Source organism: Pipistrellus hanaki, assembly GCF_964339955.1.
Source record: "Pipistrellus hanaki genome assembly, chromosome: 16".
Lineage (NCBI taxonomy): Eukaryota > Metazoa > Chordata > Mammalia > Chiroptera > Vespertilionidae > Pipistrellus > Pipistrellus hanaki.
The window spans coordinates 31,870,285-31,896,664 of record NC_140518.1 but is presented as its reverse complement, the minus strand read 5'-3'; the positions used below and the strand labels follow the sequence as shown (position 1 = coordinate 31,896,664).

Genomic DNA, 26,380 nt, shown 5'->3' with positions numbered 1-26,380 from the left:
GATCCCAGGGAGAGGGGGCTCCGGGCAGGCTTCGGGGTGGGGCGGTGAGGAATGGCACCCCGGGGAGCCCTCACCCCTCTGAACAAGGCCTCCGTGCAGGGCCCGGCCCGAGGCTGGCAGAGCGTGGGCGAGAAGGCGGCGCCCGGGCCTGGCAGGGACCCGATGGGGCGCAGGCTCCTAAAAGCCAGCTTTTCTGTAATTTCAATGCAGGCTTCCTCGGGAGAAGGAGGGAAGAAAAGACGAGGGCAGTCGAGCTGGAACCCCCCCTGGCTGCCAGCACCACTTAGGCTCCAGGGCCCACGCACAGACACCCCCGCCCTGGTCAAACCCCACCAGTGGGGGTCTCTCCTGCAGCTCAGAAAGGCAGGCCGGTGGGGGTCTCTCCTGCACCTCAGAAAGGCAGGCCGGTGGGGGTCTCTCCTGCAGCAGAGTGAGGGGCCCTCCCACAGCCCCTGCTTCCCAGCTCCTGGCTCGGCCTGTCCCACCATCTGCTCGGATATTACTTCTGCCGGGACGTGCTCCCTGGCGCCCCAGCTCAGAGCTCCCACAGCTCAGGGCCCGGGAGTCCTGCCCATGTGTCCTAACCCCCTGGGGCAGGACTGGGTGGCTCATCGCCGCTGTGTGCCCAGCGCCCACGGGCCGGCACCAGCAGGACCTCGGGAAACGTGTGCGAAGAGAACGAGTGAGCAGAGGCACGCACTGCCCCGTCTCGGGTGTGAGGCCCGAGCCAAGTTCTCCCCGGGGTCCCGCTCCTCTTCCTGGGTCCTGACACCAGCCCCGGGCTGGCCGGCAGCCTGAGAATGGTGTCAACAGGTCACCAGGCGCCCGGCCACAGCCGCCCTCCGTGCAATCTGGCCCTTTGGCAGCCGAGAGCTTTCCAGCCTGGCTGCACCTGTCCCTGCCGACTTCCTCTCCGGCCGAGCGCTGACAGCCTATTAAGCTGTCAAGGGACATGGCTGTCCCTTTTCTCCCAGCACAGGCACGCGTGTGCGGAGCACAGGACCTGGTGACCCGGCCGCTGCGCTGTGTGAGGGCCACGTACCGGGAGACAGCTCCACCGCCCGGAGGACACGGGGCCTGTGGCTGAGGCAGCGAGCCAACTCGCTAGTGCCGGGGGTGAGGAGGGACACAGAGCCGCCACAGCAGCCGGCCTGCCCGAGTCTGGTGCCATGGGGGTGGGGGGGGCTGGCTGGCTGCGGAGACCCACTCAAGCTGGAAAAGCAAAGGGAGGGAATGAAACATCACGCTCACCGGTCACCTCTCCGGGCTGCCCTGTTACTCCTGCAGTCGAGGCCAGGAGGGTTAGGGATGGTGAACCCTGGCCTGGCCAGCAGCTCAGACTCCAGCGGGCCACACCGACCCTCCTATCCGCTGACCAATGCCCAGGGGTCACAGGACCAGCTCCCTGACACTCAGGACCTTCCCCCGGGCAGAGGTAGAGAGGGCAATAGAGAAGGTGGCGTGGCCCTCCTCTCTGCCATTCTCCCCCCGCCCCGCCATGTGCACAATCCAGCCTCATCAGAGAGGCATCCACGCGCCTGCACCTCCTGCTCTTCCATCCCCACCTCACAGACAAGATCACAGAGGGACCGGCCCAGAGAGGATCTGATCCCAGGTCTATCGGTTTACCTCCAGATGCCAACTCTTCCTCTGAACACCCCTAATGGGAACGCTGAGTGGACCACGGCGTGGCCACCAGGTCTCAAAAGAAAGAAGGCACAGGCGGCCGATGACAACCAGCACCCACCCCCTCCCAGGAACGTCAGTGCCGTGGTCTTTAGGGTGGCCGTGAGCTTTTCCTACTGGGACGGGCCACGTGACCGAGTTCTGGCTAAGGAGATGGGGAGAGCGTTGAGAAAGGCTGCTAAGAGAGGTTGTTTTGGCTGAAAGCTATGTTTTGTTTGTTTGCTTGTTTGTGGTCCTCTTCACACTTCCTCCTTCGGTTGTTAGTTTGGAAAGCGTGTTAGACCATGAGGTGATAGAAGCCAGCACTGAGCACAGCTGAACGGAAAGCTGGGAGCCTGGGCCCACGAAGGCACAACGAACCACCGTTTCCCACCAGGACTGTCCACCTCAGGGCCTATTTTATTATTATTATTTTTTAAATATATTTTATTGATTTTTTACAGAGAGGAAGGGAGAGAGATAGAGAGCTAGAAACGTTGATGAGAGAGTAACATCGACCAACTGCCTCTTGCACACCCCCTACCGGGGATGTGCCCGCAACCAAGGTACATGCCCTTGACCGGAATCGAACCCGGGACCTTTCAGTCCGCAGACCGACGCTCTACCACTGAGCCAAACCTGCTTCGGCGTCAGGGCCTATTTTACATGACAGGGAAAAAGAGCCCGTTATCTAAGCCACTGCCACTTAGTTTTTATGTTCTCTGCAGGCAAACCTAATTGTAACTGATCCAGATGGTTTTCCTACTGCCTTCACTTTTCCTTCGAAGACCCTTTGCCCACTCTTTAGAAATTGGTACTCCTGCCCTGGCCGCGGTGGCTCAGTTGGTTGAGCGTTATCCCATACACTGAAAGGTCTCCAGCTGAATTCCTGGTCAGGGCACATGCCAGGGTTTTGGGCTCAATCCCCAGTAGGGGGCATGTAAGAGGCAGCCAATCAATGGTTCTCTCTCATCAATGTTTCTCTTTCCCTCACCCTTCTTCTCTCTATATAAAATCAATAAAAATATATTTTAAAAATTGGTATTCCTTATATATCCTTACAATAGAATAGTGCTCAGCAATGAGACAGGCTGCTGATACATGCAACAACAGAAATGACTCTTCCAGACTCTCACACTAAGTGAAAAAAGTCAGACACAAAAGAGCATATCCTGTACAGTTCCACTTACATGAAGTTCCAGAACAGGCAAAACTAATCTATGGTTGAAAAAGAGTAAAAATACTGGTTGCCTCTGGGAGTGGGGGCACAGGGAACTTTCTGGGGTGATGGACATGTTCTGTATCTTTAAAAATATATTTTTATTGATTTCAGAGAGGAAGGGAGAGGGAGAGAGAGAGAGAGAAATATCAATGATGAGCCGAAACTGGTTTCGCTCAGTGGTAGAATGTCGGTCTGCGGACTGAAAGGTCCCCGGTAGGGGGTGTGCAAGAGGCAGCTGGTCGATGTTTCTCTCTTATCGACGTTTCTAGCTCTCTATCCCCCTCTCGTCCTCTCTGTAAAAAATCAATAAAATATATTTTTTTAAAAAAGAAAGAAATATCAATGATGAGAGAGAATCATTGATCAGCTGCCTCTGCACGCATTCTACTGGGGGTCAAGCCCGAAACCCGAGCATGGAATCGAACTCGGGACCTTCCAGTCAGCAGACCAGTGTTCTATCTACTGAGCCAAACCAGCTAGGGCAATGTTCTGTACCTTGACAGAGACTTGGGGTACACAGGTGGATTCATCCATCAACCAGTACCCTTAAGAGTTGTGCATTTCACTAAATACTGAACTCCAGCTGATGATATGCAGGCTTATGTGTTGAAGTAAAATGCACGGATGTCAGCAAGTTATTCTGAAGCACATGCAAAGGAAAGGAAGATGGGTTGGTGATGTTCAGAGGAAGAAATGGGTGTGTGATAAAGCAAGTATAGAAAAACGGTAATTACAGACTCCGGATGAGGGCATGTGGGTGTTCGCTATACAATTCTTCAAGCGTTTAAGTATGTCTGGAATCATTCAGAAAAGGCAGTGGGGAAAACTGGTGATGCCTGGGCTCCTGTCACCCCTACTTCGCTCCCTCTCCCAAATCCAACTTACATTCCCGGGCGGGGTCTGGTGGCAGACCCGTCTCTCTGATTGGTTCCTGAACATCTCCGCCTTCGATGCCATGTCACTCGTGTGGGAAACCGGGCGACATTTCAGATTCTTCCCTCTTCCTGCTCCTCATCTCCCACACCCCCAACGGTCCCCACTCCTCATCCTCCTCTCTATCCTCACCAGCGCTTACGAGGACAGTTCCAACCCTCTCTCCCCTGTTCAACATTTAACAGTTTCCCCATTCACTTCAACGTACAGCACCGACTCCTCAGTTCAAAGCCCTTCATGGTCACTGCCTCTACCCTTACAAGGTCATATTCTGCTGCGCTGTCATATCAGGCATCTTCTAGGTCCCTGCAGTGGGTTGAATAGTAGCCCCCATATGCATACGGGTAACCTCGGTACCTGTGAATGTGACTTTATTTGGGGAAAAAGGGGTCTCTGTAGGTGTAATTAAGTTAAGGATCTTGAAATGATGATATCCTAGATCAGTGGTGGGTAAATTCATTAGCCAACAGAGCCAAATATCAAGAGTACAACGATTGAAATTTCTTTTGAGAGCCGAAAACCGACTTCTGCGCATGGGCCGAGAAGTTTCCATCGCACTGTACGTGCGGTATTTTGTGGAAAAGCCACACTCGAGGGGCCGAAGAGCCACATGTGGCTGGCGAGCCACAGTTTGCCGACCACTGTCCTAGATGAACTCAGTGGGTCCTAAATCTGATGATGTGTTCGTATAGGCAACAGGAGCGGGGGGGAAACACACACAGAAGGAAGCCATGTGACCATGGAGGCAGAGACTGGAGTGATGCTGCCAAAGCCAAGGAACGCATGGAGTCACCAGATGTTGGAAGAAGCAAGATTCTTCCCCCCGAGAGCCTTGGCTGGAAGTGCTGGCCCTGCCAACACTGCCATTTTGGACGCCTGGCCTCCAGATTGTGAGAAAATAAATTCCTTTGCGTTTTTTCTATCCAATCCGTAAGGATTAGAACAGATATTCAGAGTCGTTCTGATCCTGAGGCCCACGGAGAACAGAACCTCTGGCGAGGCCTCTGCTTTGCTAGTGAAAACGGGACTTCCCACCTTGAACTCGGCTGTGATGGGAGGAGCCACGAGGAGAGGACCGAGAAGGAACAGAGCCGTCTCCCTGATGATGCGAACAGCCCACCTCATTCCTCGCTGAGGGGGAGACACAAACCCGCTGTGCGTACGCTGGCTTTCCTGCCTCTGAACACGAACACATCCCCACGTGACGTCCTTACGGCCCAGCGGAGAAAGGCGGCCCAATAAGCAACAAAACGCCCTAGAGGCTGTGACAGAAGCACCTCAGAGGCGAGGCAGAGAGGGGGGAGCAGGCAGCGGTGTGGGGAGGGGTGGTGGAGGGCTTGGGTGGTTCTCGGAGGGAGGAGCTGTGCCGCTGTGGCCAAGAGCAAGGATGCTGGTGCGAGGTCCCCGGGCTCAGGTTCCTGGCCGGGCTGCCTCCCTGTCTGACCGCTTCACGCTCAGGGGGACGCCTGGCAGCAGGCAGCCTCCCACGATGGAGAGCGAACAGTTAAACCGGCGAGCGTGGAAGCGGGTGACGAAGGCGCTGAGCACACAGGGATGCTTCGGGGATCGGACCGGATAACGCACGCACGCACGCACGCACACAGAGACTCAGAACGCAGCGGGTGCCCGGTGCATCTCGGCGGCTATTATTAATATAATTAATTGCATCTTGAAAGATGTGTGGGTGCGTGCCAGGCAGATGGGGGACATGAGCAGAGTTCTAGGCAACAGGGAAGCGGCTTGGCAAAGGCACAGAGTGTGAAACAGCAGGGCCCCTGAAGGGCCTATAAATAGCCCCGCGGCTAGAACACGGAGTGAGCGGGAGCGTGAGGGGGCAGGCGGCGCTGGAGAAGTGGGCACAGGCCGGCACACGAGGGCCTCCCGAGCCGGGTGAAGAGTTAGGCAGGACCCAGTGGGGACCACGGATCGGGTCTTGCCAGCTACATCATCGCCGGATATCTGTAACTTTTAGGTAACTCCTCCTGATGCATACGTTCCTCTGTCGAGTTACAATGCAGGTGGAACCCCATGGCCTCCGGATCTCCTAGGACCGTGGTCCGCAAACCGCGGCTCGCGAGCCACATGCGGCTCTTTGGCCCCTTGAGTGTGGCTCTTCCACAAAATACCATGGCCTGAGCGAGTCTATTTGGAAGAAGTGGGGTTAGAAGAAGTTTAAGTTGAAAAAAATTTGGCTCTCCAAAGAAATTTCAATCGTCGTCCTGTTGACATTTGGCTCTGTGGACGAATGAGTTTGCCGACCGCTGTCCTAGGAGTCACGCAGATGGGAGCCACATGTGGACACAGGGCTATCTATTCCAAGCCCGTAAGGGATGCAGCCCATGCCAGATGACAAGATCGGAGCCAAACAATGACAGACCATGGAGACATGCTCTTGTGGGAATGTGAAGAGTTGGCCTTGGGGGATGGGGCGGGAAGTGAGATTCAAACCCAGATGACTCACCCTCATTTCTACCATCTAAACTTTGACAAGCCCAAGGGAGAGAAAAGGGTGCCCGAACAGCTGGAGGCACACAAGTGTTGAGCTGTTTACAACCTTCTCCTAAGACTGTCTGTCACCAAAGACCAATGGACACAGCCAGATTACACCCTGGTACCCCCAACCCCAAAACAGATACTGAGGAAGTTTTGGGGGGGGGAGTTTGGGGGGATCTTTCCAACCTCTTCTTGGACACTAAGAGCCTGTGAGAGCAAGATAAAGTTCTAGGTACAGAATGGCCGGGCTCTCCCCACAGGAGTGGTACAAATGATGATGTCAGGTGATAACGTATTTTCTGCCCTAGAACGGATGATGGCAGTGGGGGAGGGAGACCCGGGAGAACAGCCCAGGGGCTAACGCATAATGACTACACCTGGTGAGTGTTTTGTGGGGTTGCAATGAGAAAATACATGCAATGTAAGGCGCCTGGCTCAGGACCCACACTGAGAAATCAGCAGCTATTCCCACTCCCGCCCTGGTCCCCTTCGGGAGCCGTGAGCCGTAAGCGCTCTTGGGGTCTCCTCGTCCTGGAAAAACAGAAAACAAAACCAGGGCTGGAAGGCCTTCCTCCATCAGCAGACTCAGAGGTTCACTGGTCAGCCTCCATTCAGCAGGCATCAGGGAATGGTTTCAATACGTGTGCTTTTTAAAAAAATATATTTTATTTTATTTTATTTTATTTTATTTTATTTTATTATTATTTTTTACAGAGAGGAAGGGAGAGGGATATAGAGTTGGAAACATCGATGAGAGAGAAACATCAATCAGCTTTCTCCTGCATACTCCCTACTGGGGATGTGCCTGCAACCAAGGTACATGCCCTTGACAGGAATTGAACCTGGGACCCTTCAGTCCGCAAGCTAATCCTCTAGCCACTGAGCCAAACCGGTTAAGACAATATGTGTGCTTTTTAAATTGAGTTTTAGAGAGGGGGAGAAAGGAGAAAGAAGCATCGATGAGAAACATCAATTGATTGCCTCCTGCACAGCTCCCACCGGGGACTGAGCCTGCCACCTGGGCATGTGCCCTGACCAGGAATTGAACTGGCAACCGCTTGGTGCATGGGTTGATGATCAACCACTGAGAAACACTGGCCAGACTCAGGGAATAGCTTAAATCTTTAACTTGAAGACACCCGCTCCAACCTTTGCTGTGTACTGGAATCCCCTGAGGAGTTTGGAAGCTGTTGGTATTCAGAAACCATACTGAATTGGTGTGGGGTGCCTGAGGCAGCAGGCGGCTCTCATGTCGGATTGTAAAGCCGAGAACCACCAGTTTAAGACAGGATCCTGAGGTCGAGTGAAACTAAACCCTGAGACAGCTCGGGAAGCCATCAGCAGGGCACAGGAGAGACACCAGCGAGTGTCTTGTAAGAGGCAGGGTTTGAATTAAGTCTTGAAGGACTTGGAGGCTCGCCTGGGAAGAGGCCAGGAGGCCGACAGAAAGGGCTCTCCTCTGATGGCCAGCGTGGGAGGCAGGGAGCAGCCCCTATCCCATCCCCGAGGGCCCTCGGCCTCACCTGGGCCAAGGATGGCCTCCCTCACCGTGAGGCCTCAGGGAGGCTGGGAACGAGGAAATGAGCTCAGCAAAGGGACCACTGAAGACAGGGCAGCGATGCCCCCGGCCGCTGCGCATTCCTGGAGCTGCGGACATGTAGTAGCTGGGGCGCTGGGTTCTGGCTCCGCCCCCGATGCTGGGCTCAGCCTCTCCGGTTGCTATGGAGATGCGATCGCTCTCCACCTCCAGGCTCCCTGGGGGGGAGGGAGGCAGAGACCGTGGCCATCAGGAGAAGCTGGGGCTTCAAAGTCTGAAACAAAGGAATCCTAGGGCTTGGATATCTGCCTCAGGGGCAGAGGTGGTGGGCGAGAGGCTGGGGCCTGCCCCGTGGGCCCTGGGAGAAGGGTAAGGTGGCTGTGTCAGCCTCCGGCCTCAGAGATGCATCAGAAACGCTGTTATCCGCACCGTGTCTTCCTAACAGTGTCTCAAAGCCCACAGCGGGGATCTCATTTCACCCTCACAGTCCAGGGAGGATGGCAGAGCGGAGAGTACGCTCCCACTTTGCACTGGAGAAACGGAAGCTCAGACATGTGCTGGGTCTTGTCCACGGCCCCCTGGCTCATATACAGAGCCACAGCTTAAAGCCCGCTCTCTGGGTCAAGTTCATGGCTTTTTGTACTTGGACAGAATCTCCTACCCCAGCAAGAGGGGCCTAACATTCCGAATCACTCTGCAGGAAAGGGAGCTGCATGCCCACCGGATGGATAGGAATATCGGCGCAAACGGAGAGATGACCTTGCCAGAATGGATGAGAGTTTATTTCACGAGTAAATGAGCCATAGCCAGTCACCCAGTAAACGTCTCCTCATCACAGTATATGCCAGACACAGTGATAGGAACAGACCCCAAGCAAGACCCGGCACCCCAGCGCTACGACCAGCAGCTCTGCCGACCTCCTTCCGGCAAGGTGCTCATTCTCTGGGCGCCTCCACTTTTCTCGTTGTAAACGGGCTGACCCCGCTGCCCGCCCCTCCCACAGGGCTGCTCCGCAGAGCAAGGGGAGAGACGCCGGACAAGAGTGTTCCACCAACACTACAGCGTTCCTTCGAGCAGACAGAAAAGAGAATCCCTCTTCAAAGTCAAGTTCACATTCCCCTGGCCCTTGGCATGGGATGGCTTCCCCACTAGATGGCAGGAGTCTGGCCGGCAGGGGCAGCCCTTTTCTATTTACGGCCTGTTATTCAGGGCACTCGGGGCAGGATTCACATGGAGCGGACGCTCCACAGCTGTCCGCCTGGGCCTGAGAACTCAATTATTTAAGGCCTGGGGCTGGGAGGTTCCTCTGACAAACCCTCCAGGAATTCTAACCCCTCTTAGAGCGAACAGCTCTAACCTGCCTTCTCCTTCCCCTCTGACCCACCATGAACTGATAACAATGACCCGGGACTGATGTGATGTAGGTCCAGCCTTCCCTGCCCCACCTGCTGGCAAAAAATGCTCGGGGGAGGGAAAGAGGGCAGGGAGGCAAAGAGGAGGGAGAATCAAAGGGCCATTATGACAATGACCTTCGAATCCAATCCCACTTATCACTCGCCTGGGACGCGTGGCCTCCTCCGAGCCCCTCTCCCATATATGGCTTCATGAGTCCCTGGGGTATTTATGAAAAATTAAATGACTCTCAATCTGCTGCTGAGGAGTAGGAAGGGACAGTTCGGAGAACAGATAAGTAATAGGAGGTCCAGAGAGGTCAGTCAGATGCTCCACGCTGCCCTGCACATTGGTGGCCTCCAGGATCAGAATCTGTGACCCCTGCCCTCCACCCCAGGGGCTCCCTCCGACCCCAGAGCCACGCAGCTCCAGGCTCTCTGCAGGAGTCAGCTAAGACATTCCCTTCTCTGCAGAAGGGCCGAGACATTCCCAACTCGCACCCCTTCACACGTACACCCACAGAAACACCCTGTGCCTCTGCCACTGCTATCAGGAGGGACTCGCTGACATTCAGCTCAAGCTGCCGGGACCTTAAAAACAATCCCACTACGGAACAGGGCCATTAGAGGGCGCCTCGGCATTCACGTCCTTCTCCCCTGCCCCCAGCTCCAGAGGTTCCGTGGTTTGGCCGGCCCAGCTTCCTTCTGTCACCCAGAGGAAAAGGAGAGGGCCTCCGCACATCCATGGCCTCTTCCTAAAACATATCACCTCTCCTCTGAGGTGGTGCAGCGCCGGCTGAGGGCTGAGCTAGGGGAAGGCAATGTTCGCCAGGCCAGCTCACTTCTGCTCTCTGAGCCCGTGCACATGCATATGTGCACGCACACAGGCACACACAAGCACACAGGTGTACACACACACACACACACACCCTCGTTTAGGCCCTGGCACCTTCTGACTCCCCCTCCTCTGGTCAGCCCTCATGCACCGCTCCCCATTCTCCTCCCCCTGCTGCATGACCTCGGAGGCTGCGGGCTCCCGACGGTGCAGCCTCCAAGGGCTGGTCCCCGCGTGAACACCTGGGGCAGAGGCTCCTGCTTACCGGGGATGGACAGGTGCGAACAAGCCGTGACTGACCCCTGCTGATGTTAAGGCGTGGGGATTTCAAGACCAAGTTGGCTTTGCAGCATAACCAGCCTTCCCTAACCCGCCCCCAACTCCTCCACGTAAGGTCAGCCGGCCAGCCGGTCTCAGAGAAGCTCCCCGGGCACATCCCAATCCGTGACAGACAGCCCCTTTCCCTTACCGCCACTCATGCCGGGCTCACGGCGAACCTCCGCCATCCTCCTCCTGTTCAGGAGAGAACCTGAAACCCGGCGACTTCTTCTGAGGGCTGACGGGGAAGGAGATCTGGAGCGTCCTTGGCTGGGGTTTGGTAGAAGCTGGCACCTGAGGGCCAAGCCTTCCCCTGGTGACCTACCCGTTCTCCTGCGGCTGAGTCAGTGGGCCCGTCCCTGCCCAAGCTCCAAGGACGGCCTGTGGCTGATGCATGATCTAAGACCAAAAGGAGACTGGGAAACACCCATGTTCGTTGCAGCATTATTCACTAGAGCCAGGGGTGGAAGCACCCCAACTGTCCACTGATGAACATGTGATCTGTGCACACAAGGGAACGCATTCAGCTTCAAATAGGAAGGAGATTCTACAGGAGCCACACTGCCGGTGAACCTTGAAGGCATTGCGCCAAGTGAAATAAGCGGTCACAAAACCAAGTGATGATTCCTCTTAGATCAGATACTCAGTCAAATTCACAGAGACAGGAAGTAGAATGACAGTTGCCAGGGGCTGGGGGTGGAGGCGCGAAGGGGGAGTTGAATGGGTTCAGAGTTTCAGTTCTGCAAGACGAAGAGAGAGTCTCGAAGAGAGAGTCCTGGAGACGGATCGTGGCGATGGTTGCACAATGTGAATATACTTAATGCCAGTGGCCTGCATACTTAAAAATGATTACTATTTTAAATTATGTGTTCTTTACCACAATTTAAAAAATAGAATAAAATATAACGTGTTTAAAAAAAAAAAAAAAGAAAGAAAGAAAAGGCAGGCAGACAGGGAAGGAGGAATACAGAGACAGAAACTCTTCCATGGGCATTACAGGGAGCAAGGGGACTAACCAGGCCTGGAGCCCTCTCCGCTTCCAAAACCGGCTTTGGAGCCAACCTTCCCGGTTACAAAGGCCGGTCCCACCTCCACCGCTCCTTTCTGCTTTGCTGCCAGCTTCCTGGCACAAGACAGGCCTGGCTCTGCCCGACGCAGGGGCTGCCAGACATGTGTCAGCTCCTTTCCCAATGGAGTCCAATGCTCCTTTCCCAGCCGGCAGCACCTGGGCACTCACTGCAGAGTCCCACCTGCCCCACACCCAACCGGAGGCCACGGCAAGGTGTCCGGAGCATGTAGGACCCCCCCCCCCCCCCGCTTCTTCCCCCAGGGATCACGGCTGAACATTAATCTTCCCCTCACCCCCGGGACCCCTAAGTCCTCCACTCAGATCCACACAGCTCTCCCCTCCCTCCTGGCGGCAAGCGATGCCAGCCTCACCTCCCGCAGGAGGGCAGCCTCCCCCAAGAACCGAGCTGAGGACCAGACACGGCCCAAGGGCTGAGGAACGGCGGGTGGAAAAGAAAAGAGACGTTTCAACTTGGCCCTCAAAACAAGAGCAGCTACAGGCTGCAGGCCAGGAAGGACAGGCTGAGAGACTCACACCAGGGCCCACGGGGCTGGTGGGCCTGCCCTCCCCAGGCATTCACATTGGGACCACCTGTGAGCAGACAGACGCGGGGTGAGGCTAGAGCAGCAGGGGTCAAGGTCCACTACCTCTTTACCCAGGAAGAGCTCCTGGAAACGGCCTTCTTGTGCCCGGACGTGTGTGTGGAAGAGAAGGGGCTCAGTGCCCGTGAGGACCAGGGCTTGGCTGATGCCAGAGGCCACGGCTCATGCACAGGACCTGTGGGCAGGCAACTGGGCACATCCCAGTCTCCCAGGAAAATGGAGTCAAGGTGCTGAAGTGAAGACAGGAGAAGAGCCACAGGGTCTGGAGGTGTCCTCGGGGAGCCAAGCAAGGACACAGCACTGGCTCTGGAGTCAGGGGGCGGTAGCTCTGGAGCCAGGCTACCCGAATTCAAACCCCAGCTTTAGCTGTGTGATCTTGGGCAACTTGCTTAACTTCTCTGGGCCTTAGTTTCCTCCTTTCTAAAGGGAAGAGGGTAGGAACACCACTGGCTCATAGCGCTTTTTGTGACAGTTCAATGCGTTAGCCGAAGGAAAGGCACTGTTCTCAGTAAGGAACGCAGTGGGTAATGTTAATGGCGGTGCTGTTCATGTCATTCCCGTTATCTGTCCCCACAGTCCCGGCCTGGGAGACACCGCGAGGAGGCCCTGCTGGCTGACGTCGTCTCGGGCAGGAAGCACCTGCACATCTGTGGGCAGCGCGCAGGTTCCCACGCACCGGGAGACGCACGAGAGAGCAGCCCACACACGGCAACCGTGCTGCCACTGCACTGCCTGCCCCTCCTGGGCCACTGTCCATGATTAGTTTCAGACCCGAGCTCCTTCCTGGGAACCCGGAGCCTTTCAAGGGGGTTAGGAAGCAATCCAGTTAGCAGTTCTACCCCAGAGAGGCGGGCACCGGTCTCCGGGGACCCACAGGCAGGGAGGGAAGAGCACAGCAAGGTCCCCCTGGGCTCCCGCAGTGCACCGGGGCAGCCATCAACAACAGAAGCTCCCAAGCGCAGCCCTGAGCCTCCCCTCCCATCGCCGGTATACAGATGTGTGTGTGTGTCTGCGCGTGTGTGCATGTGTGTTCACACGTGTGTACACACACACACTCCTGTGGGGGCCATGCAAACTAACCGGTTAACATCTTTCCAGAAGGGAAGAGCAGAGATAGTAGAACGTTTGGTCCAGAGCCCATGCTCCGGAGCCAGACTGCCTGGGCTTGAATCCCAGCGCTACCTCTCACCCACTGTGTGACCCTGGCCACATCACTTAACCTCGCTGTTTCATTTTCAAAATGAAATAACAGCATTCAAACTCCCAGGGTTTCTGTGAGGATGACATGAGTGATTTCATCTAAGTGAGCTTAGCAGAGTGCTAGCAGCACCTGGGTGCTAACTACCATGACCATGCAGAGTGCTAGCAGCACTGAGTGCTAACTACCATGACCATGCAGAGTGCTAGCAGCACTGAGTGCTAACTACCATGACCATGCAGAGTGCTAGCAGCACTGAGTGCTAACTACCTTGACCATGCAGAGTGCTAGCAGCACTGAGTGGTAATTACCATGACCATGCAGAGTGCTAGCAGCTAAGTGCTAACTACCATGACCATACAGAGTGCTAGCAGCACCTGGGTGCTAACTACCATGACCATGCAGAGTGCTAGCAGCACTGAGTGCTAACTACCATGACCATGCCTCGTAAGCTCAGCCAGTTAGATCTCATGACTGCCAAGCTCTTCCAGGGGCTCTCGGGTTCTACATCTGACCCCGGACCAGCTCACCGAACCCTTCCCTGCAGAGAACTCAGCAGACAAGTAGGCCTCACCCCTGGAGGGCTTCAGACAGAATCCCAAACTCACCAGGGTACCAAGTTGGGCTTTGTCAATGCCCCGAGGTGACCTCACCAACTGCTTCCTGTTCACAAATCAGAAATAGCTCCAGTCAACCAATCCCCACCCAGGACCTGTGTTTTCCTCTGGGGAGAGGTTGCTATGGTTGTTGTTTTTTTCCCACCGGAAGATTACGGTGTGTTTCTTCACTGGACATCCTAAGGATTGCCGGGTACAGGGGCATCTGGAGTTAGAGTACGCTGGACTTGAAGCCCAAAGATTTAGGTTTAACTCTTTGGGCAAATGACTGTAACTCTCTGGGTCCCTGGCTTTGCCCGCTGCAGAATGCGACAGCATCACCTGCTCCGGTGTGGGTTAAGGGGATGGTGAGATGGTGAGACAGGGTCTAGTGCCGTGCCTGGCACACAGCAGGTGCGCGATGCGGCTGGAACACGAACTATTTTCCTTCCTTCCATTACAGGCAAAACGTGAGAGGAGAGATGTGAATTGCGAGGTACTGTGCTCGCTTGGCCACGCAGTCTGTTATCTTTAGCAAGATGATGAGCTCTGCCAAGTGGTTGAGAAAAAATGTCCTGGGGCCGCCTGGGCGGGCTTGGGATTCAGAGCAGCCCTCTGTTCCGGGTTATCGGTTGTCCTGGACCCCTCCCTTTCCCAGAGCCTGGTTTGCCTGGTCAAATCGCCCTCCGCCCCCTGAGCTAGGCAGAAGGACCAGGGTGCCACGTGTGCTCTTTGTCACACCCACCCATGCTGGCCGATGCCCACGTGGCTTTTGGAGCAGCTGCCCATCATGCCCATCTAAGCCGATGACACATCTCCCGGGGGAGCGCTGGGAACACAGATCATGTGCCTATCACATGACAGCATCACTGGGCAGGAAAACCACACCCTGTGACTAAACTCATCCTTCTCCCTGTTGAGGCCTCGTGGTCACCATAGCAACAGGCTCCAGCTCCTGCCTGCCAGGAGGGGCTGAGGCAATTCTCAGGCCCCAAGCAACTCCAACTCAGCGCAAACAGCTCTGTCCCCGCTCAGGGGCAGACCGTGGGGAGGACAGATGAAGAGGGAGGAGATGGCCCCACCCTGCAGAAATCTCTGCTCTCCCCCCAGTTCTGCTTTGAGGGCTGGATCCAGGGATGTGGGCCGTGGATTCCCCTCCCAGGTCCCTAACAATCATGTGGCTGCCACTTCTGAAAGACTCATCTTCAAGGCCTTAGGTCTGGAGAAGCCGGAGACGGCACCATGCACCTCCCTATCATGGAGCCTCTTCCCCACCTTCTGAGCCAGCACCCCACCAGCGGAGCGCCCCCATTCCCTCATCCCACAGGCAGCCCAGCTCGTTAGCATTCCACAGGTGCAGCTTTGCTGTTCTCTGTGCACCTGTGTCTCTGCAGTAGCTGCAGGAAAGCGCCCATCCATCGGGAACTCCCCCTGCAAGCTAAAGCAAAAACGTCCCCAGGCTCCTGCCATGCCCCTCTCCCCAGCTCTCTGTCCCACCCCACGGGGTCTCCGGCTGCCCTGGGGAGTCTTAGCCACCGGCTGGAGTCAATGTGAGAGGACAGTTCTACACGGAGGACATACTGACCAAGACCCGCCCGACCGCTTCATGCATCTAAGTCTCGCAAACTCATAGAACAAGCACTCAGAAGGGAGGGAGTTCAAGACACCCAGCCCTCCCCGAGTCGCGTGCGTCCCCCCCCCCGCCCCCCCCCCCATACACACACACACAGGAATCAGGAAAGGAAGCTATGCCAGGGAGAGAGCTTGGCAACACTAGCCTCGCTGGCCCCCTGCGCCTACCCATGGGTGCAGAGCTCTCCCTCCCGAGGCCGCTGTCCTGCTGAAGATGCCTCCAGTGCTTCCCTCCTGCAGGCCCCTGTCCTTCTCCATCCCAACAGCCACTTCCTGCCTATGCTCCCTCCTACCTGGCCCACACCAAGGGCATCCACCCAATCAGGAGCTGGGCATCAGCACAAACAGGCACTGCTCTGGGACCTTGCACCCTGCCCTGGGAGATGTGCAGGCTTGCGGGTGGAGGGAGGGAAGGTATGCCTCTGGGGCACCCTCCCCCGTGTGCCCCCTGGGACCCGTCACACTGGGCCCTCCCAGTGGTCACCCCGACAGATGCGGGAAATGACTCTCTCTCTCTCCAGGGGCTGCTGGGAGAAGGCATGCAGGTGTGGGATGTCCTGGCCACGCATCCTGCGGGAGCCCCTGGGGCTGCAGAGAGCGCCTGGGCGGAGAGGGTAAGCTGTGAGAGCTGCAGGTGGCTTTCCAGATGGACCGGTCAATGGAGTCGATCTGAGAGCCCAGAAATAAGCACGTCTCTGTAGGGTCAACTGGTTTTTGGCCAGAGTGGCAAGACCATCCAATAGTTTTTTTCAACAAGTGGTGCCAGGACAACTGGACAGCCACCTACAAAAGAATGAAGTTGGACCCTTACTTCACACGATATACAAAAATTAACTCAAATGGATCAAAAACTTAAACATAAGAGCTAAATACAAAACTTTTGAAGGAAGCATCGAGGAAAAGTGCCGGGGTTCTTTTCCCAGCCTTACAAAGTGCTCGGCATTCTGGAGAAAGGGGCTGAGCTAGATGATTAGAGTCCGGAGATGAGGGATAATTTTGAAAGGCATTGGGGGTCAGAGGAGCTTCAGCTAAAGGGAGATAAAGACTCTTACCTCTGCCGAAACCGGTTTGGCTCAATGGACAGAGCGTCGGCTTGGGGACTGAAAGGTCCCAGGTTCGATTCCGGTCAAGGGCATGTACCTTGGTTGCGGGCATATCCCCGATGGGGGGTGTGCAGGAGGCAGCTGATCAACGACTCTCTCTCATTGATGTTTCTAACTCTCTATCTCTCTCCCTTCCTTTCTGTACAAAATCAATAAAATAAAAAAATTAATTAATTAAAAAAAGACTCTTACCTTTAATTCTGTGCTTTAATTCAACACAATTTGTCCCAAGGCAAGGTGGAAATATACACTTCAAAGGGTAAGGCATCAAAGGGTAGACTACAGAAGCATTATCAGTTTGGGGAATAGCCTACAGCTGTTCAGGTGTTTGGCCAACAGGAGGCCATAAAATGCCCTGAGCTGTCTGGCAGCAAACAATCCTATTCAGGTTTGGGGGAAGTGCCGTTTAGCATTTCCAACAGGTAAACTGCTCATGTGGCTCACCCTTGTTGAGCCCCCCAAGTCCCATCAACCTTCTGATGGAACTCTTGTAATTATTACATGCTGAAATTGGTTCTCGGCAGTAAAGCTCCTGATACTGGATTTGGGCTAAGGATTCTTAGAGGTGACACCAAAAGCACGAAGAACAAAAGAAAACATCGATTAAATTGGTCATCATGGAAATTAGAAACTTTTGTGCTTCAAACTGAAGACAGCCACAGAATAGGAAAAAATATTTGCAAATCACATACCTAAACAGGGACTGGTAGCCAGACTACATAAAGAAAACTTACAACTCAACAATAAAAAGACACGTAACCCAACTCAAAACCAGCAGAGGATCTGAACCGACATTTCTTCAAGGAAGGTAAGGGTGGCTTCCCTTCATTTAATGGACAGGTAACCAACGTGCACCCACTATGTGCCAGGCAACAGGGACACACCTGGAGGCAGAGCAGACTCAGCCTGTGCCCTCATGAGGCCTGCACCCAGTAGACAGACAGTCCATGTAAATGACTCACTTAATCCTCCCCATAAGGCAGGTACTCTGAGAGCCCCGTTGTATAGATGAGGAAAGTGAGGCACAGAGAAGCCCTCTGTCTTCCTCGTGGTCACGCAGTTGCTGAGTGGCCAAGCTTGGTGCCCGAGTCGTCTGGTTCCAGACACTCCCCTCGCTCCTGGTACCTGACAGATCAATAACGGATCCATAATGCTACCGTGCCCTTCATGTCCCCAGGGGCCTGGCCTCTCAGGCCACAGCCCGAGAGACTCAACAACCTCAAGGGCAAGGCCACGGCTACAACATGGCCAGCAGGCGCGGGGAGACGCCAACAGGCACAGCAGATGGGAGGATGAGAACCAGACGGCACAGTGGGCTGGTGCCAAAGAGCGTGCGGGCAGACAGCCCTGGTGAGAGCAGCGGGGCCGTGCCCTGGGCCTGCCTGCCGGGCGCAGGTCCATGGGGCCGCCAAGCCAGGGCGCGTGCCCTCGGCCACTGCAGGTCGAGCGGCCGGTGCTCACGCGGTCAGGTTGGCTGGCCGCCTTTTGGAATGAAGTGAGAAGGCGCACCTCATGTATGAACTGGTGGGGGCTGTTTGACGAAGCTTGTTCCGGAGCTTTATGGTGTGTATGTATCCTGTGTTGCATGAATAAATTTCTTTTCCTACCGCGGGTTTTGTCCGACTATGTAGGAGTACCATTATTCCTGCTAAAGAAGCTGTAGCTCAGCCCTATGATGAAAGCCCGTGCAGCGCTGACAATGAATAATCTAGAGCTAGAGGCAAAAACAACGGCGAATCTCAAAGACATAATTTTAAGCAGAAAAAGACAAGTCACAGAAAGAGACTTATGATTCTATTCACATAGATCACGGGCAAAACCACACAGTTTTATTGGTTAGGAATACATACCTCGGTAGGAAGGCTCTAAAGAAAATGAGGAGATAATACAAAATTCTGGACGTGGGTTACATCTGTCTGCAAGAGGGTGGGGCCGTGAGGATGAGGATGATGGGTTGACTTGTGTGTCTCCCCCCTCTCTCCTCCCCCACCCCCCGCCAAAGTATATGTTAGAAGACTCATCTCCCAGCATCTCAGAATGTGACTGATGTGGGTTATATGGTCTTCACAGAGATAATCACGTTAAAATGAGGTCGTGAGGGTGAGCCCTAACCCAATAGTTGGCAACCTCATTCGTCAACAGAGCTAAGTATCAACAGTACAACGATTGAAATTTCTTTTGAGAGCCAGATTATTTAAACTTAGACTATATAGGTAGGTACATTGTTATTAACTTCATTAAGGTACTTCTAAGCTGGCCTTTGCTAAAAACTCAAGGGTCCAAAGAGCCGCATGTGGCTCTCGAGCCGCAGTTTGCCGACCATTGGCCTAACCCCAAGGACTGACTTATTTATACAAAGGGGGGCTTTGGACACAGAGACACAGGGTGGGGGAGATCCCATGTGAGGACGAAGGCAGAGATCGAGGCGATGTACCCATAACCCGAGCCACGCCAAGGATGGCCAGCCGACTGCCAGAAGCTGGGGACGGGGCCCGGCACAGATCCTCCCGCAGGGCTGCAGAAGGGACCGAGCCAGCCGACACCTGGACCTGACTCTGGTCCGCAGAAACTGCGAGACACACATCCTCGCGGTGTAAGCCCCCGGTGCATGGCGGCTCTGCATTAGCAAACTAATACAGCGAGGCAGCGTCTCGGGCCTGGCGGTGGGCTCCTTAAGCTTACTGGAGGGCAAATGGATGTCTGTTTTGTAAGACTTGATTAAACAAAACCCAGACGTTGTATGCACTCTTTCGCATGTATCATGTAGTCACATGCAAAATAGAAATAAAAACCATGTCGCCGGGGCTGGTTTGGCTCGGTGGATAGAGCGTCGGCCTGAGGACCGAGAGGTCCCAGGTTCAATTCTGGTCAAGGGCATGTACCTTGGTTGTGGGCACATCCCCAGTAGGGGGTGTGCAAGAGGCAGCTGGTCGATGATTTGCTCTCTCTCATCGATGTTTCTGACTCTCTATCCCTCTCTCTTCCTCTCTGTAAAGGGTCAATAAAATATATTTTTAAAAAGAAGAAGAAATAAAAACCATGGAGGGTGTTGTCCAACCATTACATTTTGTAGTTGAGGGCACCCAAGACTGGCCAAGGTCACACACCAGGGAGCAGCTGAGCTAGAACAAGAGCCAGGTCTCCCAGTCCCCGCTCAGTGAAGGCCACCGTCCTAGCTGTAGCCCAGAAAAGGGTGGATTCAGTACTGGGAACCTGGAGCTCGCGGTCCTGGGGACCAGGAGGGAACCTCCACTTCCTGTGCCTCCGGTGAGCCCAGGAGAAGGAATGGACGAGGGCCTGTACACAGCAAGCACTCAGTGAGAGTCAGCCATGGCTGTTACTGTTACCAGGAGACATCTCCTTTCCCCTGGGCCTGTGTCCGTGAGGCTGGGCTCAGTGGAGGGATGAGGGATGCTGCCCTGCGGGAGGGGTGCTCTCCCGAGAGAAGAAGTCCCTCGGGGCTGAGAGGAGAGGGGCCCACAGCAGGCCTGGCCTGGAGACAGGGAGGGAGGCCCCAGCGGGAACACACACAGGTCAGGAACGGAGCCCCGGGGGCCTGTGTCCGCAGCGCCTCGGGTCACGTGTATTGCTGAAGGGCAGAAAGTGGCACTTCGTGGGCACCTCTGTGGACCCAGCACCCTCCACGCATCATATAACGGGGTTCATTCAAATGCCAGCCCTGCAACTGCTGGGTCCATGTAAGTTGTGTCCCGAATTTACGGATGAGGAGACCGAGGCTCCACGATGTCACAACCTCATAAGAATTAATATCCACATCCAGGTCTCCCTAAGGAAAACCTTTAATGCAGACTAACACTCACTCACTCATTCACTCATTCATTCACCAGTTCATTCATTCACTCAGCAATCTCCAGTGATATGGAAGTCTCCCGAGGTGAGACCCATCCCGTGGAGACTGTCACTTGATCGAGCTGCTGTTCTTTACCCTTTTGGCCTCAAGGGGGCGCTTCTCGCAAGTGCCTTGGGCAAGAGAAGGGGGCAGCTTGCAGCCAGGCCTCACTGCCTTCCATGTGCAATTGTGCACCGCCCCTTCTTAGGTACATACCCTGCCTCCTCTTCAGCACCCATCCCGGGCCTCTCAGAAAGCCACACTCACCCAGAGTGAAGCCTCCATCACTGAGCCAAGGACGCCTGCTGGGCCTCTCACAGCCCTCCCACCCCGGGGCTGGCGGATAGTCGTAAGAGCACCCATTCTCCTCAGAGCCCCAGGCCAGCCCAGGGAGGGCGTCTCTGCTGCCGAGAGGCTCATTACGTGACTGCCCCGGTGCCACTCAGCTACTAAGCCAGGGCTCTGGGAATCAAAGCCCGGCTTTTGCAATTTCTTCCCCTCTTCCCCACACATCCTTTGGAGATCAGAGACTCCCAGCAGAGGTAAGAATGTGTACGACTCACTCTGTGAAGGGCACCCAGTGCGTGCTTCCCTGTCACAATGACCCCTTACGATGGTATAAAACGGTATAATGGCCCTAAGCGGTTTGGCTCCCTGGATAGAGCGTCGGCCTGAGGTCTGAAGGATCCCAAGTTCTATTCCAGACAAGGGCCCTGGTTGGGATGCGTGCGGGAGGCAACCAATCGATGTGTCTCTCTCACTCACATCAATGTTTCTCTCTCCCCCTTCCACTCTCTAAAAATCAATGCAAAAATATCCTCAGGTGGGGATTAACGAGAAACCAGCCGTATGCTGAACACACACTGTCGCCAGTCATTCTATTAGCAAGTTTTTACAACAACCCCAGGACCTACAGCATTCCTAACCCTCACTTTGCCGACGGGACAGTCAGTGAGAATGATTTTACCTGGACAAGGGCTGGTTCCTGGGAATGTGCCCCTCCAGTCCCTTCTTCTCCCTGCTTCTCCACCTTGCTTTTTGCCCCAGCGGAGCTTAGAGGGAGGGAGGGGTGTGAGACTGGGATATCCCCCTCACCCCTGACTCCTCCCTATGAGCCACCCAGGCTGTGTGCTTCCAGAAGGCCGCAGCTCCTGCCAGGAAGCTTCTCACACCGCCTCTGTGTCTCCTTGAGGGAACCAGACCCGCCCCTCACCTGCCCACATTTTGGTCCTAGTCCCCTTGTAAGTTCTCCCCAAACTCCCCGCCGGAGTGTGCCACCTGTTTCCTAAGGATTCTGTAGAAAGTAACCAGGGTGGGACTCTGGTCCCCGATGGATGAGCCAGGGCCTCTGTGAACCTGCCAACAAGTACTGGCTGAGGAGCCCGGTGGGGGTTTGTGGGGAGGGGACGAGGAGAAAAGGGAAATGGCAGAAAACTGGGAAAAGCTGGCAGTAGAAACATCAGGCAGAGAGGTTTCTCTTTGTTGCTGTTTTTTGTTGTTTGTTTTAAATATGTCTTTATTGCCGAGACCGGTTTGGCTCAGTGGTAGAGCATCGGTCTGCGCACTGAAAGATCCCAGGTTCGATTCCAGTCAAGGGCATGTACCTTGGTTGCGGGCACATCCCCGGTGAGGGGTGTGCAAGAGGCAGCTGGTCAATGTTTCTCTCTCATCGACATTTCTAGCTCTCTATCTCTCTCCCTTCCTCTCTGTAAAAAAATCAATAAAATATATTTTTAAAAAATATGTCTTTATTGATTTCAGAGAGAGGAAGGAAGAGAGGTAGAAACATCAATGATGAGAATCATTGATCATCTGCCTCCTGCACGCCCCCTTCTGGGCATGTGCCCTGAATGGGAATGGAACTGTGACCTCCTGGTTCATAGGTTGATGCTCAAACACTGAGGGCTCAGCTTTCTCTTTGAATGAACTAGAATTGACCTTTGGAAAATGGGGAAAGACCACACCACTGACAAGTGGGCCTGGGGGAGAGACAAGTGGTGGGGAGGACTCCATCCGGGCTCCAGGCCAGGCGGAGTCACTAGTGCTGCCCATATGAGCATTCTGGGAACTGATCTCTGGTCACAAGGTGGGACAGGGCCGGGGCGGCCCTTGAAACAACGGGAACTTCCAGGCTGAGCTCCTGGGACGGGATGGAGAGGATACGGTTGGGGGCCATGTGCTGGCCTTGAAGGCGGGGAACTATAGATGCCCTACTCTGGCCCTGTCTGAAAGAGCCCGCTAGAGAAGGGAAGATGCCACCTGTTGGTTGCTAGACCCTCTTCCCCACTCATCCCCCTTGGGACAAGCATGTGGAGTGGGTGCTGGGCCTTGGGGCTGTTCAAGGCCATGCCCTGGCCTCCAGCTGCACCTCTGGGCCACGGGGCCAGACCCTGGGCAACAGAGAAGAGCAGAGACGAAGGAAGGCTCTGCTCAGAGGGTGGGCAATGGCACACGGATTTTCTCTCACCCACTTTTAGGCATGTGTCCAGTCTTTAATAACTACATGCGTCCATTTTATAAAGGGAAAGGAAATTCTATCCTGGAGGATCATGAAGATTCCTAAGGAGAAGGAAGACGTCTCGTGGTGGCACAATTGGGTGTGAATTAATACACCTGCAGGGGGCCTAGCATTGGGATTTGCAGGCTTGAACCTCACACAGCCTGGACCCCGGTCTGTGAGGGATACCCACTGTATAATCTCTGAACGAAGACTGGGGGATGCACTGGGTTTCCTGCACCTGGTGACAGGCTGGCACACGACCAGGGTCTCCACACATTGGGGGGGGGGGGGGTGGTAGGCAGGAAGATAAAACCCCTGGTTTGAGCTCCTCATGCCTGGCTGAACCCATTCAATTCAAGGAAATTGGGGATGGGGGAGCCCAGGAGGTCACACCTCCCTCTGAGCTGGATGCTGTGTGTTATCACCTACTTTGTGAAACCATCCCTGCTGGTTTCCATGTCCTTGATCTTAAAAAAAAAACTTTCCGTCTTTAACTGTGGCTGTTGGTAGGCAAGATGCAGCATGGTGTCCTATTTAAGAGCAAGAACACAGGGGCCGGAGGGCGTGGGTTGATATACCACCCTCGCCCACTGGCTGTGTTGATATACCACTGGTTGATATACCACAGCCTCACCCACTGACTGTGTACTTGAGCAAGTTACTACCTAATTCGTCTCTGTTCCCACCGGTAAGTGTGAGGTCAGTGTCTTCTTCATAGCACTGTTGTCAAGAATCAGAGAATGAATGCACAGCAAGTGCTTAGCACGATGTAGGGCACATGGCAAGTGCTGGGTAGGTGACAGCTACTAGTACTGGCTTTTCATTCTATTAATCATGTCATCATTTTCAAGGGTGTCAATCCTCTAAAAACAATCTCGTAGGTAGGCCCCTTGCTAAGGGCTACATACCATTTAATCTGGTGATAGGGACAGAGAATGTGCAAGAGACCCAGTAAAATTGGAACTTCGGGTGGGTAACAAGTGTATGATACAAGTATGTCCCAAAATCTGCATGGGATGTACACACACACACACACACACACACACACCAAAAGAAAAAAGACAGAAAAAGAAAGTGTTGGTTATCTAAAAATCAAATTTAACTGGGCATCCTATATTTTCATTGGCTAAAAAGTTTGGCAACCCTACCGGTGGGGTTGAAAAGGTTGACTCTATTGTATGGGTAGGGAAGTATACAGGGCATGACAAAAGTAGGCTTATGGGAAACAGGATTTATTCTTATGCTATTGTTTCTTATTTCATTATTTTTGCATGTGAACAACGAACGGTAAACCCCCGTTTGCCACACCCTGTACTGCCCCCCCCCCCCCCCCCCCCCCCCCCCCGGTAACTGTCCCAGCAAGTAATTACCGGAAGGCTAAGCTCCCTAGAGAGACAAACTGAGCCCTCAGTTACCTGAGGTGGGAGCACGCCCCTCGGCCCCGGGAGGGGAGCTATGGCTCCTCCAAACCAGGCACCAGGGCGGCTGCAGCAGGAGAGGGCGGGCAGGCGGCCAGGGACCAGGACCGCCCCAGGGCTGTGGTCAGCCAGGGTGGCACCCACCGCCCTTCCGGGAGCCGGGGCGGGACCTGGAGGCGGAAAGCCCAGGAGAAAACTCAGGAAGCGCCAAAGGAAACACCTCCGGAAGTGCACAGCCGGGGGAGAACACTCTAAAGAGAAAGCAGCTCGAACGGTGCTGACCAGGGGCCAGGCTGGCCTCAGAGGCCAGGGCATGACCACAGGGCCCGGGCAGCCCAGCCCGGGTCACAAGGCCACCTCTCAGGAGCCCAAGCAGATGGCCTCGGGCCCCTGGCTCCCCAGAGCGCCCCCACACCTTCCCTCCACAGGCCCTCACCTCTGCTCCCTGGCATGCCGAGGGCAAGTTTCACTTCAGTCATTCTCAGCTCTATTTTTACTCCGAGGTGGCAGGCAACCAGGATGTTCAAAGCAGGACAAGCGAGTCACCTGATCCCAGAAACCTCCCGAGGGTCCCCCGACGGGACCAGGCGCCCAGGCCCAGAGCCCACTCCCCAGCCTGGACTCCTCAAGGAGGTGACACCCAGGCTCACCTTCCCCCGGCCAAGGAAGGCCGAGGGGTGCCCTCTGGACCGGCCGGGAGCTCAGAGGGCACGGCTCTGGCCGCACGCTGTGCCCGCTGTGCCCGCGAGCTGTGAGGAACACGGGGTGGCTGCAGGTCGGGAGGACCGGAGCTGAGGCTGGAGGCGGGCAGGGGCTGGTGTCTGAATCGGCTGCCCTGCTCTGTCAGAGCGTTAGACTTGGTCCTAGAGCAGGGCCGGGGAACCTCTTTTTGGCCGAGGACCAGTTGGATATGTATGACATCATCCGAGGGCCATCCAAAATGATCGCCTTGAAAACCAGCCTGCTATCTTTGGCCAAACATTTAATTAACTCGCCCCTCAGGCCTTGGCAGGGCCAGAGGTTCCCACCCCGGGCTGCCTCAGGTCCTCCGGGGGGGCTGGCAGGGGTCTGGGTCCTTCCAGCCCAGCCCGGGCTTTACCTGGGGACTCGTCAGATGGCAAGTTGGAGGCCCCGCCCCAACCTGCTGGGCCAGAATCTGCATTTTTACAAGATGCCCTGGTCTAGGCGAGGCCCTGGGTTACGTCTGGGGCAGAGAGAGGGTTCCTGTTTTGCCCTTGCCAATGTCCTTTCTAATTGCCCTCCCACCTTATTCATGCCCAGCTCTGCCTCCTCCTCACACCGTCCCCTCTCCTCTCAGGTGGCCCTTGTGCTAGAACACCGGACCTCAGACTCCCTGAACATGGCCTTTGTTCACACCCCTCAGCCAATCACAACGCGTCTCCAAGTGGCCACACGCTCGGGCCCGGCTGAGTGTTGCAGGAAAGGGAGAGGCACATGTGGCAGAGTCAGTCCCCGAAAGGGACCGGGCACCCAGAGGAGCCGTTCACAAACACAGATGCCCAGGCCTCACCCCGGGTTCCCATCGGAAGGACCTGGAGCTTGGGCTCCTCTGCTGGGGGCTCAGGCCGGCGTCCACACCGAGCTGGGTGTGGAGCCCTCCGCAGGCTGTGCCCTCCGGAAGGCCGTCTCAGCGCTCTGTGTTTGAGTCCCCTAATCCCTCACGCTGGACAGAAAGAGCTGGGACCTCCCTGGGAGGCTGAAGACTAAGTGGGACATTCTTTGTGAAGCGCTGAGGACAGGGGCTGGCACCCTATGAAGGCAGCTTTGTTCTTCCTCCTCAGGCCTCCAAGGAGGTTAGCGTTTGGCAGGTTAGAACAACTGGCACAAGACACTGTGTAGGTAAACATTAGCCAACAACTGGGAGGAAAGGGCTTAATGACCTGCTCGGGGTCAGCAGGGTTCAGGGTTCTGAGTGGGGAGCTCACTAACGTGGTGCTATCTAGAACCAGGCATGGGGGGCTTCCTGGAGGTGGCGGTAGCTGAGCCAAGGCTTGAAG

The 26,380-nt window shown here is 55.2% G+C and overlaps 1 protein-coding gene across 3 annotated transcripts in view; it reads right to left on the bottom strand.

The window, feature by feature from the left end:
* The window catches only part of ABR (ABR activator of RhoGEF and GTPase), a 181,606-nt gene that overhangs the window by 94,345 nt on the left and 60,881 nt on the right, over positions 1-26,380 (bottom strand). The gene's annotated exons all lie outside the window — the stretch shown is intronic.